At 44.6% G+C, this 18,864-nt stretch overlaps 2 long non-coding RNA genes across 3 annotated transcripts; one reads left to right on the top strand and one right to left on the bottom strand.

The window, feature by feature from the left end:
* The first annotated feature begins 6,470 nt into the window (after positions 1-6,470).
* On the top strand, positions 6,471-12,202 carry LOC120097572 (uncharacterized). 2 transcript variants are annotated; one of them, XR_005495129.2, is made up of 3 exons: positions 6,471-6,720; positions 6,973-7,238; positions 9,602-12,202. It is a non-coding gene; the product is annotated as an uncharacterized LOC120097572 (long non-coding RNA). The 2 variants fall into 2 exon arrangements; XR_005495128.2 differs by having other exon boundaries at positions 6,477-6,720; positions 6,970-7,238.
* On the bottom strand, positions 10,231-13,545 carry LOC103694008 (uncharacterized). Its single transcript, XR_596559.4, has 3 exons — positions 13,270-13,545; positions 10,751-10,900; positions 10,231-10,644 (listed from the first exon to the last, which is right to left on the bottom strand). It is a non-coding gene; the product is annotated as an uncharacterized LOC103694008 (long non-coding RNA).
* Between the last annotated feature and the right edge of the window lie 5,319 nt (positions 13,546-18,864).

The following is an 18,864-nucleotide window of genomic DNA, read 5'->3' as shown; positions in this document are numbered from 1 at the left end:
CTGACAGGGGTGAATTTGTGCTGGTTCTTCTTGGTTGGCAATTGACTACATCTGGAATTAACTGAAACACAAGTGTCTGGCTATGTTTATGACAGAGTTTTTTCCTTAATTAAATCTTTCCAAGTAAGAGGACCCACTTTTAATCCAGTTCTTTTTTTGAGGTGGGAAGATATAAGTTTAATCAAGGGCATACTTTCTGGTATATAAAGAAAAGTGTATAAACAGAAGAAGGGAGCTTTCAAATTTTGACAATGTGCTCTCTCTCTCTTTTCTCTCCCCCTCTCTCTACATATATACATATATATTATACTATACGTAGAGATTATAGAATAAATATATATGTATATAGAGAGATTATAGAATGAATATATATGTACATAGAGAGAATTATTATAGAATGGATATATATAATTATATAGAATGACTACATATGTATATAGAAAGGATTATTATAGAAAGAACATATATAATTATATAAGTTTGCTTTCTTTAGAGATCCTGACTATTACAAGAAGAATACATGGATGTCATCTGACACAATTGTTGTTTACTTCTGTACAAAGCCCACTCAGAAGCAACTTTGGTTTCCTGTGGAGTGAGTCCTCCTCGACTCTAAGGAATGATGAGCAGGAAGGAACACTTTCCTCTAAGACACACTGAGATGAGACACCAATTGGATGGCAGCCATCTTTAATGGAACAGATACCTCCCCTTCCTGGCCAGATATACCCCTTCAGACATCTAAACAGCACTCCTGAGGAAAAGCTAACCCAGCGGCATCTCACAGCAGTGGATGCTCTTTCCTGGAAGATGCTGTTTGCAGTTTGACTGGGCTTCCTGCTCAGAGCTGTGGTCTTGGCAGGAGACACTGGAGGGCAGGATTAGCTGCTGTGGACACTCTCCTTTCATCTTCAATCGTGATGCTTATTCACTTAATCCTAATCCCACACTGCCGTATCCCTCCACCACTGTAGTAAAGGACAAAGGAGGTAAGGAGAACTAGCAGGGGGACATGGTAAGTGCACAAAGCAAGGAAATACAGAACAGTGTTCTCCCAGGCTCGAGGAACTTGGGAGTGCTAGTAGAATAATTTGTGGGTTCAATTTTAACCGAGGAATTTCAGGTAGAGGCTTCTGCCCTATACACATGTGAAATGTCCTACACACGTGTGCAAGCATGTTACTTACTGGTTAATAGCTAAAGCTTTTTCCTGAGACTTTTCCATGTAGTGAGATACGTAAATATCATGTGGTAAGTTACATTCACACTGCTGTGCTCCATGCCTGGGTTTCTTGGTACAGTTGCAGGCCTTGTGAGGTCCCTAAGAACACGTTGTCCTGAGCTTGGTTCAAAACTAGCAATCCTCCCAGAGTCACAGCTCGAATTCCATTTCTGTGGGTGTGTACTTCTTATCTCTCTTCTGGTAAACAATAGAAATGAGGACTAGCAGTCTGAGGCTTCTCCAGTGAGACGTGTGAGGGGAGACACAGCTTTGCCTCATAGAGTCTCAGGTGGGGAGATAGGCTGTCTGCAAGTCAGAGGCTCACAGAAGCTGGTAACATTGGCTCCACCTGGGGCTATGACCGCATCTCTTGAGGATGCATGATGCAGCTTCTTCAAAAATAACACGTGAGGGACAGAAGTGGCAAAACCTCCAGTTTTAGTAACTTTTCTGTCACTGCGATAAAATACCATGGCCAAGGAGAGCCATAAAAGAAACGATTTAATTTGACTCACTGGGAATGGTAAACACCATCGGAACACCAAAACCACACACAGTGGCACACTGTCTTAGTCAGGGTTTCTATTCCTGCACAATCATCATGCCAAGAAGTAAGTTGGGAAGGAAAGGGTTTATTCAGTTTATACTTCCAAACATTGTTGTTCATCACCGAAGGAAGTCAGGGCTGGAACTCAAGCAGGTCAGGAAGCAGGAGCTGATGCAGAGGCCATGGAGGGATGTTACTTACTGGCTTGTTCCTCCTGGCTTGCTCAGCCTGCTCTCTTATAGAAACCAGGACCACCAGTCAGGGATGGCACCACCCACAATGGGCCCTCCCTCCTTTGATCACTAATTGAGAAAATACCTTATAGCTGGGTCTCACGGAGGCATTTCCTCAACTGAGGCTCCTTTCTCTGTGAAAACTCCAGCTTGTGTCAAGTTGACACACGCAAGCAGCCAGTACACACACCTTCTAGACCTTCCCAAAGAGCTCCAGCTGGGGATCAAGTTCAAATATATGAACCAAAGGAAGGGCTTTCTCATTCAAAACATGATACCCATGGACTAGACATATCTATGCACATGTGAACTTGAGAGCATCCTGACTCAAATTTTAAGGGGGGTGGACCGGGCAGAGGAAATAAAAACCCTAAACTGTATATTTACTTGTGTGGGGGAACTACTTCCTATTTGAAGGTGATACTGGTTTTGAGGTCGCATTTTCAAAGAGACCTGAAAGCCGGGAGCACTCAGAAATGTATGTTGAAATATCTACAGAACTGTCCAAATTGGTTTCAAAGCATTAAGGGGAGTTTGTATGAGCATACCTGAAACGAGAAGAAGTTTCCCACCCCATTTGGTTGTACTTTCTAAAATGCCGAGGATTAGATATTCATGAGCTAATGGCTTGCTGTTTTAAAAACACCAGGGAGGTTGCAGGCTGGAGATATGATGGCTCAGTGGTTAGGAGCAATGTCTGCTACTCCAAGGGACTTGGGTTTGATCCCCAGTGCCTGCATGGCAGCTCACAACTGTCTGTAACGCCGGTTCCAAGGGATCCGACACCCTCACACCAATACATATAATTAATAAAATTAAAAAGTACCAGGGAGGAGCTGGTACTTTATTATAGAAGCGGATCGTGTTTTGAATGAGAAACCCCTCCCCCATTGGTTCATATATTTGAATACGTGGTCTAGACCACCTGCACCTTTATGGTGTTGTTTCTTTTATCTATCCATCAGCTTGGTCTTTTGTCTTACAAAAATACAAACCCTATTCCTGGTTTTTAAGACCTTGTACAAAGATATGCCTTGAGAGCTCCAAACCCTTTGGTGCACACCACTGCAGAGGGAGGAGAAGAGGCTGAGGGGAACTCTGTCAAATTTGCACAATCACTTCAGAAGCCAGCCACCCTTGTGGACACTTTCATGTGGTCGACAGTATTAGCAGGCCTTTTGGTGTCTCTACTCAATTAATCCTCAAACACATCCATGTCGCAGTGTGACTGTCTCCTTCTGAAAGATAAGAAAGCCAGTCACCGAAAGGTTAATTAAATTGCCCCAAATGACAGAACTGGAGTCATAGCACGAGATGGGGAGCAGTCTGAGCCAGCATCCTGAGCCCTGAAGCACCTTAGTGCACAGAAGGTTTGCGGGATGCATTCCCAGCTGCTGGCATTTACTATCAGCCATTGTTGGTGGCTGGTATTTATTTGAAGACTTGATAAGATAGATAAAAAAGCATACAAGTCCCCAGTGACACATTTGAGCACATCATCAGGACATTTAGATCCCTCAGGCTGAAACATTAGCAAAGTGTGTATTAAGAGATGTCAGGGATTGAATGGGAAGAGCTAATGTAGAAGATGAGAAGGTTCAAGCATAATGTCCAGGTTGACTGACTAACACCAGGCACATATGTAGTAATGGGTGACGAGAGTGTATGACCATTGTGCTCAAGGGCTGCCCTTGAGGGAGTGCCCAGAGCCAACCCAAAGGCTCTACCGAGATGTTATTTCCAAGAAAGTAGGAGGGCCCAGATTATCAGAGAAAGAACGCTTAGAAATCAGACAGAGAAGGAGGAAAGAGGGAGAGAGGGAGGAAGGAAAGAAGGAAAGAAGGAAGGAGAAAGAGAGGGAGGGAGAAAGGGAGGAAAGAAGGGGAGAAGGAAGGAAGGAAAGAGGAGGGAAGAAGGAAAGAAAGAAGAAATAAGGAAAGGGAGCAAGGAAGGGAGGAAGGAAGGAAGGAAGAAAGAAAGAAAGAAAGAAAGAAAGAAAGAAAGAAAGAGAGAAAGAAGGAAGGAAACAATGAAGGAAGAAGCAAGAAAGCGAGGAAGGATGAAAGGACTGAAGGAAGGAAAGAGGGAGGGAGTAACAGGAGTAAGGAAGGAAAGAAGAAAAGAAGTAAAAAGGAAGGAAGGAAATAGGGAGGAAGGAAGGAAGGAAGGAAGGCAGGGAGGAGGGAGGGAGGGAGGAAAGAACTAGGGGAGGAGGAATGAGAACAGGGAGGGAAAGTTGTGCTCTTCTGATGAAGGTAGACTGAGCTAAGCTGTACGGCTGCAGCCCAATGGGCACCGGCAAAGGAAGGCTTCAGGGAAACGAAGTGCATTGTCTCAGTAAAAAGGAACATTCCTCTCGTTGTCGTGGGGATCCCACAGAGAAGACCACTCAGAGAGTCTACGAGTCAACAGCACTTACAGCCAGTTGGTGACTAAACCGAGGTATCTGGGACCCTAGGGCAGCCCCAAAGCCTTTCTCAGAGTCCATATTTAAGCCAGAAAATCTAGCTGGAAACTCCCCAAGGTTCCCTTCCTGCAGCTGCAAGCTAAGTATATATTTACAAAAGCCAAAGTATACAATTAGCAGAGATAATGAGGTCAGGCTGGTTTTCCCAAGAGAGCTTATATCCTTGGGTTGTTTTTCTTCCAATTAATAATAATAATAATAATAATAATAATAATAATAATAAATTGTGATAATATAATAATGCAATAATATGATGTTATTATTATTTTTTGGATTATTGGGGAATCACATCATGCATCAGGATCATCCCAGTCTTCCTATGTCGGCTCCCTGTGACTTCCTCCCAGCAAAAAAAAAAAAAAAGGAGGAGGAGGAGAAGAGTAAAAAGGAAAGAAAGGAAGAAGGGAAGGAAGGAAGGAAAGAAAGAGACCATTTTGTGTTTCCATATACTCACTGGAGCAGAGTCAAATTCCTAGTGGCCTGCCCTCCAAGGGAGGATGTTAGTCCTCAGGCAATTCTACTAGGCTCCTCCCAGGGACCTAGCAAAACCTTATGTCATCACCTGCTATTGCTGCCCCTACTGCCGCCACCAGGTGTGCCAGGTGTGGGCTGCACATAAAAGGACTGCCCACCACCCCTGCTCGCTCGCTCTCTCTCTCTCTCTCTCTCTCTCTCCCTCCCCCCTACCAGTGTTCTCTCCTCCTATCTATCCTTCTTTGAGCCCCACCCCCTTCTCTACCCTCACAGCTCTTCTCCTGTCTGTATGTCCATCCCCATGTCTACTAGTCTACCTCTACCCTTCTCCAGGCCCTTGGTCCTCTCCCTTCCCACTATAAACCTCCTTATACCAGATCTGTTGCATGTCTTAAGTTCCCCTGTCTGAGATGCCAAAATGTAGTCACTGGAGTCAACTTACAGCCCTTGTTATACTGTGTCTACAGCGAGGCTTTAGGAGAAACAACCTTCCTGAATGGAGGGCAATGGTGTTGTGTGTTCCAAACTTTTCAGGCTGTCAGAGTATCATGTCTCCACTTGGGGCCAGGAGCACCCTGTTAGAGAAGAGTCTATTCTTGGCAGTCTCTAAGGCTCCTGCCATACTCTCCTTCTCAGAGCATAGATCCCATCATCCCAGATGATGTCTGACATCGGGGACTGAATATAACCCATTTCTACCATGAAAAGCCAGAGATCTAGTTCTAAAGCTGTTCACAGGAATGGATTGATGTCTATACTAGAATCAGTCACACCCTCTGTGTAGCCTCCTGGTTGGAGAGTTCATTGAGGAGAAGAGATAAGAAGGACATTCCTAGGACCCAAGCCTTTAGGGTCCTTGCTCTAGCTGTTGTCCTTGCTCTAGCTGTTGTCCTCATTCAGAGCGAAGTGGGAGCCAAGGTTCTCAGGAACAGCTGCACCTGTGCCTTAGATTGGGCGGATTCATTGCTTTGCTAAAACTCCCTGATTTGGGAGCCCTAGTAAGGTTGCAGATCAGAACCCCAAATCACCCTGGACTGTCATTAGTCCTTTTAATAGTCCCATCTTCAGAACCTATCACAAAAATCTATGACTTTGCAGCTATGCTGGTCAGGTTCATGCCAACCTGACACAAGTTAAAATCACTTGAGAGGGGAGAACTTCAGCTTTAAAAATGCTTCCATAAGATTGTGCCGTATGCAAGCCTGTAGGACATTTTCTTCATTAGCAATTGATGTGGGAAGGCCCAGTGCACTGTGGGTTCTATAAGAGAGCAGGCTGAAGGTGAGAGCCATGAGTGGTAAGCCAGTGAGCAGTACTCCTCCATGGCCTCTGTATCAGCTCCTACTTCCAGATTCCTGACCTGTTTGAGTTCCTGTCCTGACTTCCTCTGATAATGAACAGTGCTGTGGAAGTGTAAGCCTTTCCTCCCCGAGTTGCTTTGGTCACGGTGTTTCATCACAATAGTAACCCTTAGACAGCAACCCATTGGTCTTGACCAATCCGGGCTGAGAATGTCATCAGAGACCCCCTGAGGCCAATAGCAGAGATGTCCTCACTTTTGCTACAACCTGCCTACTTGATGTCTTCACTAATGCTTATGGAAGGTTCCTTGACTTATGTATGATTTTTCTGTGACTGTGAAAGTTCCTATTATCATTTCCACGGCAGGCCTTGACACGTAAGTGTCTGTTTGGGAGAAGGCACCTAGGAACTCACCACCAAACAAGGAAGCCCCTGTCCAGTTGAGTCCTCCAGTCTGCCCAGACCTCCAGTCAAGGTAACTAACCAATATGGGGGTTAAATGCAAAGGAATCCAGTCTGTGAGCCCCATTTGTTTTATTGAACCCCATCTGGAGACACATTGTGAAAAAGCCAGTGTGATTTCTTAGTGACTTGGGTTTGTCTTAATTATGATGAAGAAACAGAGAGCTGTCTTACCAGCTCTTTACCTCACCAAAAAGCTACACTTCAAGATTGCTGGATAGACCTCATCAAGGATATATACTAATCGATCCCTCCTTCCCAGCAGGCGACACCTACCACAGAGCCAGGGCTCTCTGTGGCAGGCAGGAAGCATCAGCAGCTGGCTGATATGCTCTGACCTCTCATCAGCTCCCTGGAATCCAAACAGCCACAGAAATATTGGCCAGTCTGATTGTCTGGACTTCAGAGTCTGAGCTCTGTGACTGCAGCCAGATACACCTTCTGCACCTACAACAGAAGGTGACTCCAGGATGAGAGTCTCAGCACACAGCAGATTGACATCAAGCAACAGCAAGGAGACAGTGCCCTCTGGTGAGGCTGTTCTACCTGTTCTACCTGGAATGGAATTCCCTAGTTAAGCTTCCCCACGACAGGCTAACCTCAGGGAAAGCTGAAGCTCCTCAGAGTCTCTTCCATGTAAAATAGCATTAAGGGCTTTTAATTCCTGTTTTTCTTTTAAACATTAGAAAGGTAGAGTTTGGGGTACAGGCTGAAACCTCCAGTCTGAAATAGTAAACAAATTAAAGAACTGTTTTCAACAACCCGGTACTTCTTGGGTTGCCAAAGCAACAGGGGTCAGCCTGTGGGGACCGGGAGAGCCTTTCAGAAGGGATAAGCCACCTGTGGTGAAGCTAACCTTTGAAGAAAGACTTTTCTCCCTGCATAAATACTAGCTCGGAGACTACCCTGAGAGAAATCCTACACTCCTCTGGTCTTTTCCATAGAAGTGACATATAACCACCATTCAAATTAGTGTCTGTGCAGCTACATTGTTTGAAATGATCAGCTGACTAGCCATAAAGGGAATTGTTGGTTGGGGTTTCTTCTAGCCACCAATGGTAGGCGGCCCTGTCCGACTTCAAGCAGTTTTAGCAGTTAGTAATTGTTTGTAGTGATTAACACATATGGCATAGGGTTCACCCGTACTGGTGTGTGATCTGCCGCATTTATGATTATGGGGAGAGGACTCCTTAGTAAATCATTAACTTGGATAGTTTTCGGAGCTGTTTACTGTGTCTCTTGAAGGTTAATGAATAGTCAGTATGATGCCAGTATTGGTTGCCATTTCCCAAACATGAAGAATGCCTATTACTTTGATCACTAACACAGATATGTTAATGTCACTACTACAAACAAATGAACAAGTCATTCCTTGCTTTGGATTGAGATTAATACTTCTTAAAGTAGAGAGTTCCCTTATGTTTATAGTTTACAATATTTGGATGAGAGAGAGAGAGAGAGAGAGAGAGAGAGAGAGAGAGAGAGAGAGAGAGCGCAAAGATCTGAACATTAATATTCGTGTTCACAGCTAGGTTTCCAGTGCCTGCGTGGAGTGGCTAATAGGTTCAACTCTGCCTCCTACTGTATTTCCATGCCCCCCCAGAGGAAGCTGCACCCTGGCACCACACTGGGATCTGGAATCCAAAGAATGTGTTTGCATTTATCCCAAAACTCTCCTTTACCCAGGGGTCCACCCTGGGATTCCATTCTGGTGACTTTCAAACGTGTAATTACTCATTAGTCCGTTCCCACAGTCGTTGTGAGGACTTGTTTACTGTTCAGAGAGGGTGGGGAACGGAGTCTGGGAGTCTGCGTCACTTGAATATCATGAATAAACACACATCTGCAGTGACCACAGCATTCCTGAGCACTGGAGCTCTAGTAATCAAAGGCCTTGTCTTCGTTCTCCAGCGATGGCACTCTGGGAAATTTGCCTGTAGACCATTCAATAACAGCCCCCGGCACTGGCTGCTCTAAGGCTCCTGTCCATAACTGATGATGTAGATTTGCACAGTTTTCACTCATGTGTTTCTTGAGAGACCTGGTTCTGGTTAACGTGGCCCTGTACTTTGGCCACACAGAGTTCTGGTATGTCCTGAGGAGCTGGGGAAAAGATGTGGCTTCCCATTTCACAACTGTCCAACACACTAGAGAGAGGCTCAGAATCACAAGCACAGAACACTGGGCAGCGGAGAAACTCATCTGCAACCACCACAGGGCACACTGAGTCCCCAAACCTTTCCTAAGCGTAGTTACTGAGAATCACCCACAGGTGGTATGTTTACTCAGTCTCGCCTTGAGATATCGAGGCCGTGGAGATGGTCTGTGGGTTGTGTAAATGGCATTTATAAAGAGATAAAGAGAGGATACGTCCTGGGTTTCAGCACCAACGTTGTGTTGATAAAAAGATAAAGAGGGGGGGGATATGTTTTATGGGGGTCTGGGGAAGGGGGTGCCACGGGATGATATAGTATAGAAAAGAGTTTATTCAGGACATAGAGAGAAGAGTGACGAGTGTAGTAGGGGGAGGAGGAGGAGGAGGAAGAGAGAGAGAGAGAGAGAGAGAGAGAGAGAGAGAGAGAGAGAGAGAAGAGAAGTAGAAACATAGAGAAGGAGAGGAGTAGAGTAGAGGCCTGCTATGAGCATGTGGAGAGAGGGGACAAAGGGGGAAGAGGGTAAGAGCAAGAGAGAGCAAGAGTGAGGAGGGGGCAAGCAGCCCCTTTTATAGCGTCAGGCATACCTGGCTCCTACCAGGTAACTGTGGGGGTGGGGCTTAGACTGAATGCTAACAACATTGGGTTTTTGTTTTGTTTTGTTTGAGACAAGTGTTCGCAGTGTTGCCAAGCTGTTCAGTACACCTTAACACCTTTCCCCAAATCTCCCTTAACCTCCAGGCCTCAAGCACCAACCAGGAGTTCACCGTGCTGCTATAAGGTCCTGCTGCCACCAGGACGGAAGGAGTTGTCTAGGGAACAGGGTAGGAGGATCTGCTTAGAGGCCAAGAGTTGTATTCTGACTGGGATGCTAATGTTCCGGTGACCTCAGCCAAGTCCTGCAAATTGTTACTATCTGCAAAGTGGAGATAAAGGACAGCCTTGCCCATCCCGCAGGACGTCGGGAGGAGACTAATTAGAGAGCTCATTTGAGATTCAAAGTACTTTGCAGCCCACAAGGAAAGTGTTGGAAGAACAAAGAAAACCTTGCAGCTCTGCTCCTGCAGTCTGGGGACCACACCAAAGACTCTCCCAGGAATCCATCTGTTGGAGCACCAGTGTTTGTTAATTAACTGGTATTAGGAAGTCATTGTGGCTACCAGGGGTTAATGGAAAGACTGAAGTTACTGAGATGGGTCTATGGAGGTGTAAAGCAGGGGTTCCTTTGTTGAAGGAGAAGAAGGGGTGCCTAAGCTAAGCATCAGGCTGCCTGGAGTTAGAGGCCCAGTATCTTCTAGAAATTCCAAGTAGGTTGCCTGCAATATAGACATGTTTCCTTTCATTGTAAAAAAAACCAAAAGGAAAAGAAATCTATTAATTTTTTTTACTATATCTAAAACAAGATTGTTTTAAGAAAAAAGGAAAACAAATTCATTGAGATGCCATCATCAGTAATCCTTTTGTGTGGGTGCCCCCACACACACGCGCGCGCGCACACACACACACACACACACACACACACACACACACCACAGCCAAATCACTTGTCTAGCAAGAGCCAGCATGATATTCAGGGATCCTTCCAGAAGAGTCTGGAGACCACCAAAGGTGAAGAGAATGGGAGTTGCAGAGTGAATGGAATCGATTCCCTGAGTTTCCAAAGCATGGCTCTGTGTCGCAGGACGAGCCCAGTGAGCGGATGGGACATCATTCTCATAAACTCTCGCCAGTGAGATGCTTGTCTTTTCGTCAATGCTCCCTTCTGGCAATGTAGTCCATGGAAGCTATAGGACAGAGACAAAGGGATGTTACTAAAGATCCAAGGGCCTTGCTCCCTGAGCTGTGTGCTACCTTTCTCTCCCGAGTAGGGGCTCAGATGCATCTACCCACCCCAAGCATTCTGGTTGGATACTGCTCTATAGAGGCAAAGCATGAAACACCACGATGGGGTTCAGAACACCACGTCATCCCAAAACATGGGTCCTCAGAACTTGAAGAAATCAAGAGACAGGAAAGATGCTGTGGCCTCCAATGTTCTTCCTAGAAGGAGCGAAGAAAAGAATAATATAAGGAAGGCTCGGGAAACTCTCAGAGCTAGATTGCTGTCATCAGCCAACATGGGGGTTTTACTACACTTTAGTCAGTCTTGGATTCTGGGGCCTGGGCTGCTGATGGGGCTGACAGAAGAACCCTCCTTATGAGAACATCCTTAAGGAAGGTAAAGCCATCCTTTCCTTCCCTTCCCTAAGCTTTCCAGGTCTTTGAAGGTCTCAGAGAGCATACTGGGTAGATTGCTAAACAATGTCTGACAGACAGAAGTCATAGGTAACGTCTGCTACCAGCCCCTTCCAACATAAGGGGACCATAGACATTAGGTGCGTACAGCACTGCCTCTCCAAAGACGAAATTGAGAGGAGGGGGGAGAGTGGATGGCACATGGGAATCCATTGCCACCACACATAACATATACTGCACATAACATACACTGCACATAACATCTCCAAGATGCTCAGGCCATTGGTTCTGCCCTCACTCACTCCGGTGCTTTCCTGGTACCCTCCTACATCCTTGTCTTTGAACTTTTGCCTCTGTCTTCCTCTGCTCACTTAGACATCTCCACTCCTTTCTGCCCTGGCTGGCCAGTTGCCTCTCATCAATGGAGAAGGGAGATGGAAGCCTGACTTAGTGAGTCCCAGACCTGCCACTCCTGTAGGGAACAGGAAATGTGTGCCTGCTTCTTATCTCACACAAACTTTTGCACACACACACCCTGCCCCCAACCCTGGCCTTGGTATCCCAACAAAGCAGCACTTTTGCTGAATGAAGCCTACCTGGTGGTTTCCCCCAGGCCAGCACTTTTACTGCACGTACCATTCCTTTGTCCCCCCAACCCTAAAGAACAATGCCCTCACTACAACCCGTGTGAGATCTTGCTCTATTTCTTCTTCAAATGACAAGACATACTATCGCCCACACTGCCTTTACTGTTTTTCATAGTCTAGCTCTGCCCTTTCTAAAGCATTTCTCATGACCTTTCAAACCCTACCATGGTCATGGTGCCACTGGCCTCTTTCCTTTATAATGCACAGCATGGAAGCTAACCCCTTCTCAGAAACTCTTTACTTGCTTCTGTGTGACCCATGGACCTCTAGCACTGTGAGCAAACTCACACTGATGAGTGTCCCCTAATCATCTTTTCTGAAGACCCTGTCCATATCGTAGAAGCCCTACTAGTCTCACAACTAGATGGCATCCCATTTTCTGGGACCCACTTCTTCTTTACAGGAGTTCTGTCTTGTTTTTCTTGCCTATAATCCTGTAATAAAGCTTCTTTCTAAACTCACCCTCCTGTTGTCTTGGAATTCTGTTTTTCATGTTTGCAATCGAGGGAGCCAGAAGCCAATGGCTTCAGTGGTTCTGGTGACTTTTGAGTTTTGTCTAGCATCACAGTTCCTGAGCTATGGCACACTTGAACCGGGGAAACTCCATTGCATTCAAGGTTTATGCACACACACACACACACACACACACCACACACACACACACACACACACACACACACACACACACACTTTCCCTGTGTCTCCATCATGAGTCCCTGTCTACTTCTTAACAATAGGCTATTGCCATGGTGGCTAACTGTGAACCCCCACTGTGTATAACTGGGAGTAGAGCACTACCAATCCTGGATCTCTCTGTGGGACTTGCTGTGGACCACAGCACTTCAAATGCTCATCACACAGCAGTAAATCTGACCCTTGTAGTAAACTAGATTACCCGATAGAGATCCCCTGGCAGAGACTCAGCATTTTCTTGTGAATGATGAAATCTATTTAGCTAATTCCAGTTGTGTTGGCTACTCTTTCATCTGTGACTGAACACTTGAGAGAAATTATTCAAAGGTGTCCAATTTGTTTTATTTTGGCTTACAGTGTCAGAGGCGTCAGCCTGTGGTCCCTGACACTACTATTGTGGGCCTGAGGCAAGGCAGAACATCACGGAGATTGGTGGTATGACAGAGGAAGCTGTCGTGAAGTACAGAGACAGGAAGGGGCAAGAACTCATTGAGAAACTGAAGCAGAAGCCATGGGAGAATGAAGGTCTCTGGTAAATTTGTCATATAACCCATCATCGGCCTTGGGATGGTGACACCCACAATACGCTTGGCTCTCCCACATTAAATGTCAACTAAAAAAAAAAAATCCTCACAGTCAAGGCTACAGGCCAATCATATAGAGGCAATTCTTCAACTAATGTTCTCTCTCCCCCGGAGATATTAATTTGTATCAAATTGACAATAAAAACTAACCAGAATATCCAGTTTCCTTAGCAATAACCTTTCAAATATTGCTATGCCTCAGACATAGTGAATACCAATAGACAACAAAATGATGATTATTCAGTCTCACCAAGGCCCTGAGATGCCTGCCGGGGGTTGGGGGTGAGCTGGATGAGCAGGAGCAGGTAGTTATAACAAAGAATGTTCCAAAGTTCCAAACTATTGTGTGGTTCGCCACAGCCAACTACTGCAGAACAGCATGACTTAGTCATTCCATGGATGTCTGCTGAGTACCGGGGAAGGGGAGGGATGGCCTGTAGCAGAGCTTACGGATCTTGTTAAGGGAGCTCCCAGTCAACTGGAGCTGAGGGGAGCAGACAGATGCTACAGATGACAAGAAGCAAGGTAAGGGGTGTCACAAATGGTTCACGGGATGGGGGTGCTTCTCAACTCCAGGGTTGCCAGGACAGCTCCTCGTTGGCAGCAGACTTTTATCTTACAGTGGACATGGCATGCAGAAGACCCGGTGCAGAGCTTCTGAGCCACCCTCTATATGGAACAATAAAGGGAGGAGTGGGGCTTGGGGGAAACAAGGAGGGAGGTATTTCACCAAGCCGTGTAGAAACCCAGAGTCTAGAGACTGAATGGAGGAAGGGAGCTTATAAGGGTCCCGTAGAAAGTGTGTGGGAGAGGAAGCCAGCCTGCCCACCCCCTGGCTCATTGGGATCTGAGTTCTGATGATAATGAAGGGCAGCTGTTTAATTGTTAATTCCAGCATAAGATTGTCCTGCACAGTGCATGGGGCATAAAATGTTTCTACGTTTCTGTCACTCTAGCTTAACTGGGCTTCTGTTTTCCTATACAAGTCTGATTCACCCTCCACAACCTGGCTGTCTATCTCGAATCTTCCAACAGAAAAATAAGAAATGGCAATAAATAGCAGAATGCTGTGTGTGTGTGTGTGTGTGTGTGTGTGTGTGTGTGTGTATGTGTGTGTCTCTGTGAGTGTGTCTGTGTGTGTGAGTGTGTGTCTGTGTGTCAGTGTGTGTATGTGTGTGGTGTGTGTGTATACATGTCTGTGTGTCTGAGTGTATGTGTCTCTGTGTGTGACTGTGTGTGTCTGTGTGTGAGTGTGTATGTGTATGTGTGTGGTGTGTGTGTATGTGTGTGGTGTGTGTGTATGTGTGTGTCTGTGTGTGAGTGTGTGTGTGTCAGAGGGGGCCAAGGGTAAGGGGGCAGAGGGGGAGGGGAAGGGAAAAGGCACAGAGAGAGAGAGAGAGAGAGAGAGAGAGAGAGAGAGAGAGAGAACACATGCTTTGAGGGATTGTCAAGTAATTGTTCTAGTGAATCCTAAGCAAGTCTAGAATTTTCCAGGTAGGTAGAAAGTGAGGTTTGTTGATGTAACCATGAGTTAAAGAACTGCTATGGAATCCCTTCCTGAGGGAAGTCAGTCTTCTCTCTGCTAAGGTCTTCAAGGAACTGGATAAAGCCCATCTAGGTGAAGGATACTTGTTTTAGTTCAGTTTCCTAGACTCAATTTTAAATTAACTCAAATTTAGAGATACCCTCCCAGAAATGAGCATAATGGTGCTAGACCATTATCTACACAGAGTAGCTAAGCTAAGTTGACAGAAAAAGTTATTCATCTCATTGCAGAAGGAAGCTGCATGGGGCATCATATTTGGAAATCTGTATCTGAAGCAGTTAGTGAACTCATGGAATCTAATTCCAAGAATATGTGTTGAATAGTGTCATGGTTTGAATATGCTTGGCCAAGGGAATGGCACTATTTGGAGATATGACCACTGTGGGCATGGGCTTTAAGACCCTCATCCTAACTGCTTGGAAGCCAGTCCTCCACTAGCAGCCTCCAGATGAAGATGTAGAACTCTCAGCTCCTCCTCCACCATGCCTGCCTGGACGCTGCCATGCTCCTGCCTTGATGATAATGGACTGAACCTCTGAACCTGTAAGCCAGATCCAATTAAATGCTGTCCTTATAAGAGTTGCCTTGGTCATGGTGTCTGTTCACAGAGGTAAAACCCTAACTAAGACAAATAGTGACACCAAACAGCAAACATGGATGCGACATCTGTAGCAGCAACCAAAATACCCCAGGCACAACTTGCTAGTGAACAATTCCTTCTTCTTTGATCTTCCTATTAATCTCCTAATCTCCTCCTCTCTTTCCTACTCCTCTCTTCCTCTTCTTCCTTCTCTTCCTTTCATCCTCTTCTTCTCTGGAATATTTTACTTTACTTTCTCATTTATTTACACATTGGTTCTTTCATGGAAGCCAGTCATGATTGCTCTTCCTTTTACATCCTGCTGAAGTCAGAGCTGCTGAGAGACTCTCAGCCATCGCTCACAAAGGAGCCTTCCACCGTAGGCTCCAGACATGGCCAAATACCACCTCTTAGCATCTGGCCACATAATTCATGGCTTGACATCATCACTCAAAGACTAACCTTAGAGTTAGCCGGGTTTTGTGCTTTAGGTGGGGCTTGCCATGCCAGTCATCTCCTAGAGGAATTATGTGCACAGAATCATGAAGAGACAGCATGAATGTCAGCTTGGCACTGAGTTCTCCAAGGACATGCTGATCTGGAGCACAGAACATGGAGGTAACAGCAGTCATCACGGTTGCCACACTCCCGGTATGTGATTCTGAGGATAGATTCCTCTTCCTAACTTTGCCCTAGTTCCTAGCACCATGCCTTCCAAACACACCTTGTAGGCAAGCTTGGTATGGAATCTATGAAAGAAAAATTGAGCAGAGTGGGTTCCTCTCCCCCAGGGATTCTGTCCCTGATTTCTCTGCAAGAAATCTTCTTGTTTGTATTTGCTTCAAGACTTTCATATATGATTCCAGATATTAAATTTTGTGATTTTTAAATATATCTGTATAAATTTATATACATGTAAATTTGGTAATTTTAAGTATATATAAAATTTAAAAATCACAAAATTCAACATGAGATTTAAAATTATTTCCCAAGAGTTTAAAAATATAAATTATAAAATCAAGCAAACAAAAACACTTTTGCCCCTTTAGTTTTGACCTTCATCTGAAAAGCGTTGATTGTGTGGATCTTAGATGATTTTGTCGATGTGTTACAGACAAATCATACCAGCCAAATAAAAGAGTGTGTGAGAAATTCCTTGAGATGAAATGAGCAGCATCACATAGTAGGACTACGTCCTCTGACCCCTGCATGTCAGAGTATGTAAGTGTTTGAGTGTGTTTAAGTGTATTGTGTGTGTGTGAGTGCTGTGTGTGTATGTGAGTAAGAGTGTGTGTGTGAGAGAGTGTGTGTGTGTGAGTGTGTGTGTATGTAAGAGTGTGTGAGAGAGTGTGTGTGTGTGTGTGTGAGTGTGTGTGTGTGGTGTTAAGAACACTCAACACTAAGTGTTTAAAGAATATTTAAAGGGACTCTGGAATATTTAATGCATGGGTGTTGTCATTAGTCACAAGCTTATATTCTCTTCATTTTTTTTTTCTTGTTTAGCCAAAAATCTTTCACCCCCACCCTACCCACTGCTTCTAAGAGTGCAACTTCACATTGCAACGTTTTTAAAGAAAACCAAACTGGTCACTAAAGGTGGCGTTGGTGACCTCTACTTGGTACAAGTACTACCAAGCATCTGGTAAAACTGGTAAAACATTGGAACATTTATCAAGCAGTACTGCCTTACTGGCACTGAAAACCTGTCATGAAGTAGGGCGCCTTCCTTTTCTTTATTATACATACAGTCATGCAAACAAACACACACACACACACACACACACACACACACACACACACACACACACACACAATCCCAAAAGAAAATACCAATATATTGGCTGTAGCTGTCTCTGAGAGACTACCGGTGACTTTTTTCCTTCTTTATAACTTACATGATACAAATGTTAACATTGGTCATGCTATTGTTACTATAATAACATGATCTACTTTAATTTTTAAAACCTTAGTCTGTTTTTGTGTGCCTTCCTGTCATTTTACATTGACCACTAGCATTGATACAGACAAGCTGGGGTCAGTTTCGTGACCCCAGGCAGCCATTAATGGTGTTGGTGTTGTCCTGGTTACCTACCAGATTCTTTAACATCTGGTCCTCTTGCTGTCTACACATGCAGTAAGTAACATCACTGTGAAAAAGGAAGAGGGAGGAGAAAGAAAGATGTGGAAGAGGAGAACAGAGGAGAACAGAGGAGGAGGCCAGAACATACAACACCATGTTCTTGAAATGGACAGAGTTCACATTGCTAATGAGCATGGTTTTTAAATACTCATCTCAGATCATCATTTGCAGTAGATTATCACAAAATAGGGGAAATGCACTTGTGCTAGCGGCAGCTACTGTCCTTGTGTGATTAGAGGTCACAGAGCTTGGTCCTTGTTGACACTGCTGTGTCCACATCTATTGGTACCATCTTAATAAGGCAAGGTTGTGTGTGCAAGGATGTGAGTGATTCTTTGTAGATATTTCAGACAATGTGTGGAAGATATTCTGGATTGGTGGAAGCTACTCTGGATTGACAGAATTTATTCTGAATTGGTGGATACTGTTCTGGTTTGGTAGAATCTATTCTGGATTGGTTTCTGTATTTCATGTTTTCTGAGATGTTGATTATTATTATTATTATCATCATCATCATTATCATCATCATTATTATTTAGAGAGGGAAAACAGTGTACATAACCATGCTTACCATGACTTAAACCTTGCACAATGTACACTTAAATATTGTACTGTGTCCTATAATACTTGACCACTTTCATGTTTTTATGTATCAGCTAAGCATAAATTTAATTTATAAAAGTAAGCCTAGTAGGATGTGATATATAGTGTTGCTGAGGGCCAGTCTCAGCTTGGAGAAGGGGTTTCACAAAAAACTGGTGTTTGAGAATGGCAAAACAAAACAAAACAAAACAAAAAACAAAAACATAAACAAAACAAACAAAAACACTCAAAGTCAATTGTGGGTACAAGCTGACTGCCTGTGTTCAGTTGGAAACAGCTTTTCTCTGGGGGGGGTCTCTGGACAGCTCATCCAGGCAGCTCTGCTCTCTCAGACCAAGGTTCAGTCTTTTATTTACATAGCGATTCAGTCATTTACTCCAGTTCACCTTTTGATTTTCTTCACGAAGCAGCATTCCATGACCCTAGCCCCCTGATTCTTAGAAAAAGTCAGCAAGCAAATTTTTAACATTGCAAATGACGGCAGAGATCGGCCTGTCTTTCTAAACACAAGAAATAAACTTAGCTAGGTGAGATCCCATTCCTACCTACCTATCTACTTCCTACTTACCTGGACCTAAAGTCTCTGTCTCAGGTTGACCCTAAAGGAGTCTGACCACCGTTGTGTCTTTCTGACAAGCAGGCTCACAGTTCAGTTGCCTCTGTTAATTTAGGCCCATGATGCCCTTCATACAATTCATATTGTATCCTTTATTTTGCAGAGGTGAGAAAATATATGTTCTTGAGCTCTGTTTTCAGAGTTCTTTCCAACAGCCCTTAGGCTGACTTGGAGATCAGTGTTTACCATCTCTGCTAAGGATATAGACATAACCTTGCTTCCCAGACTCATGCTTTCTCTGCTTATGGAGTTCTTAATCTTAACAGAAAGACATCCCCCATAGAAGGAACATGATGTAAAATATACAAACAAGCCTTATACCTAGCAACTGTCAACATTTGTGGAAGCCTATGCCCTGGT

Source organism: Rattus norvegicus, chromosome 16 (genome assembly GCF_036323735.1).
Source record: "Rattus norvegicus strain BN/NHsdMcwi chromosome 16, GRCr8, whole genome shotgun sequence".
NCBI lineage: Eukaryota > Metazoa > Chordata > Mammalia > Rodentia > Muridae > Rattus > Rattus norvegicus.
The sequence above is the reverse complement of the archived record's forward strand: the minus strand, read 5'-3'. Positions and strand labels throughout refer to the sequence as shown.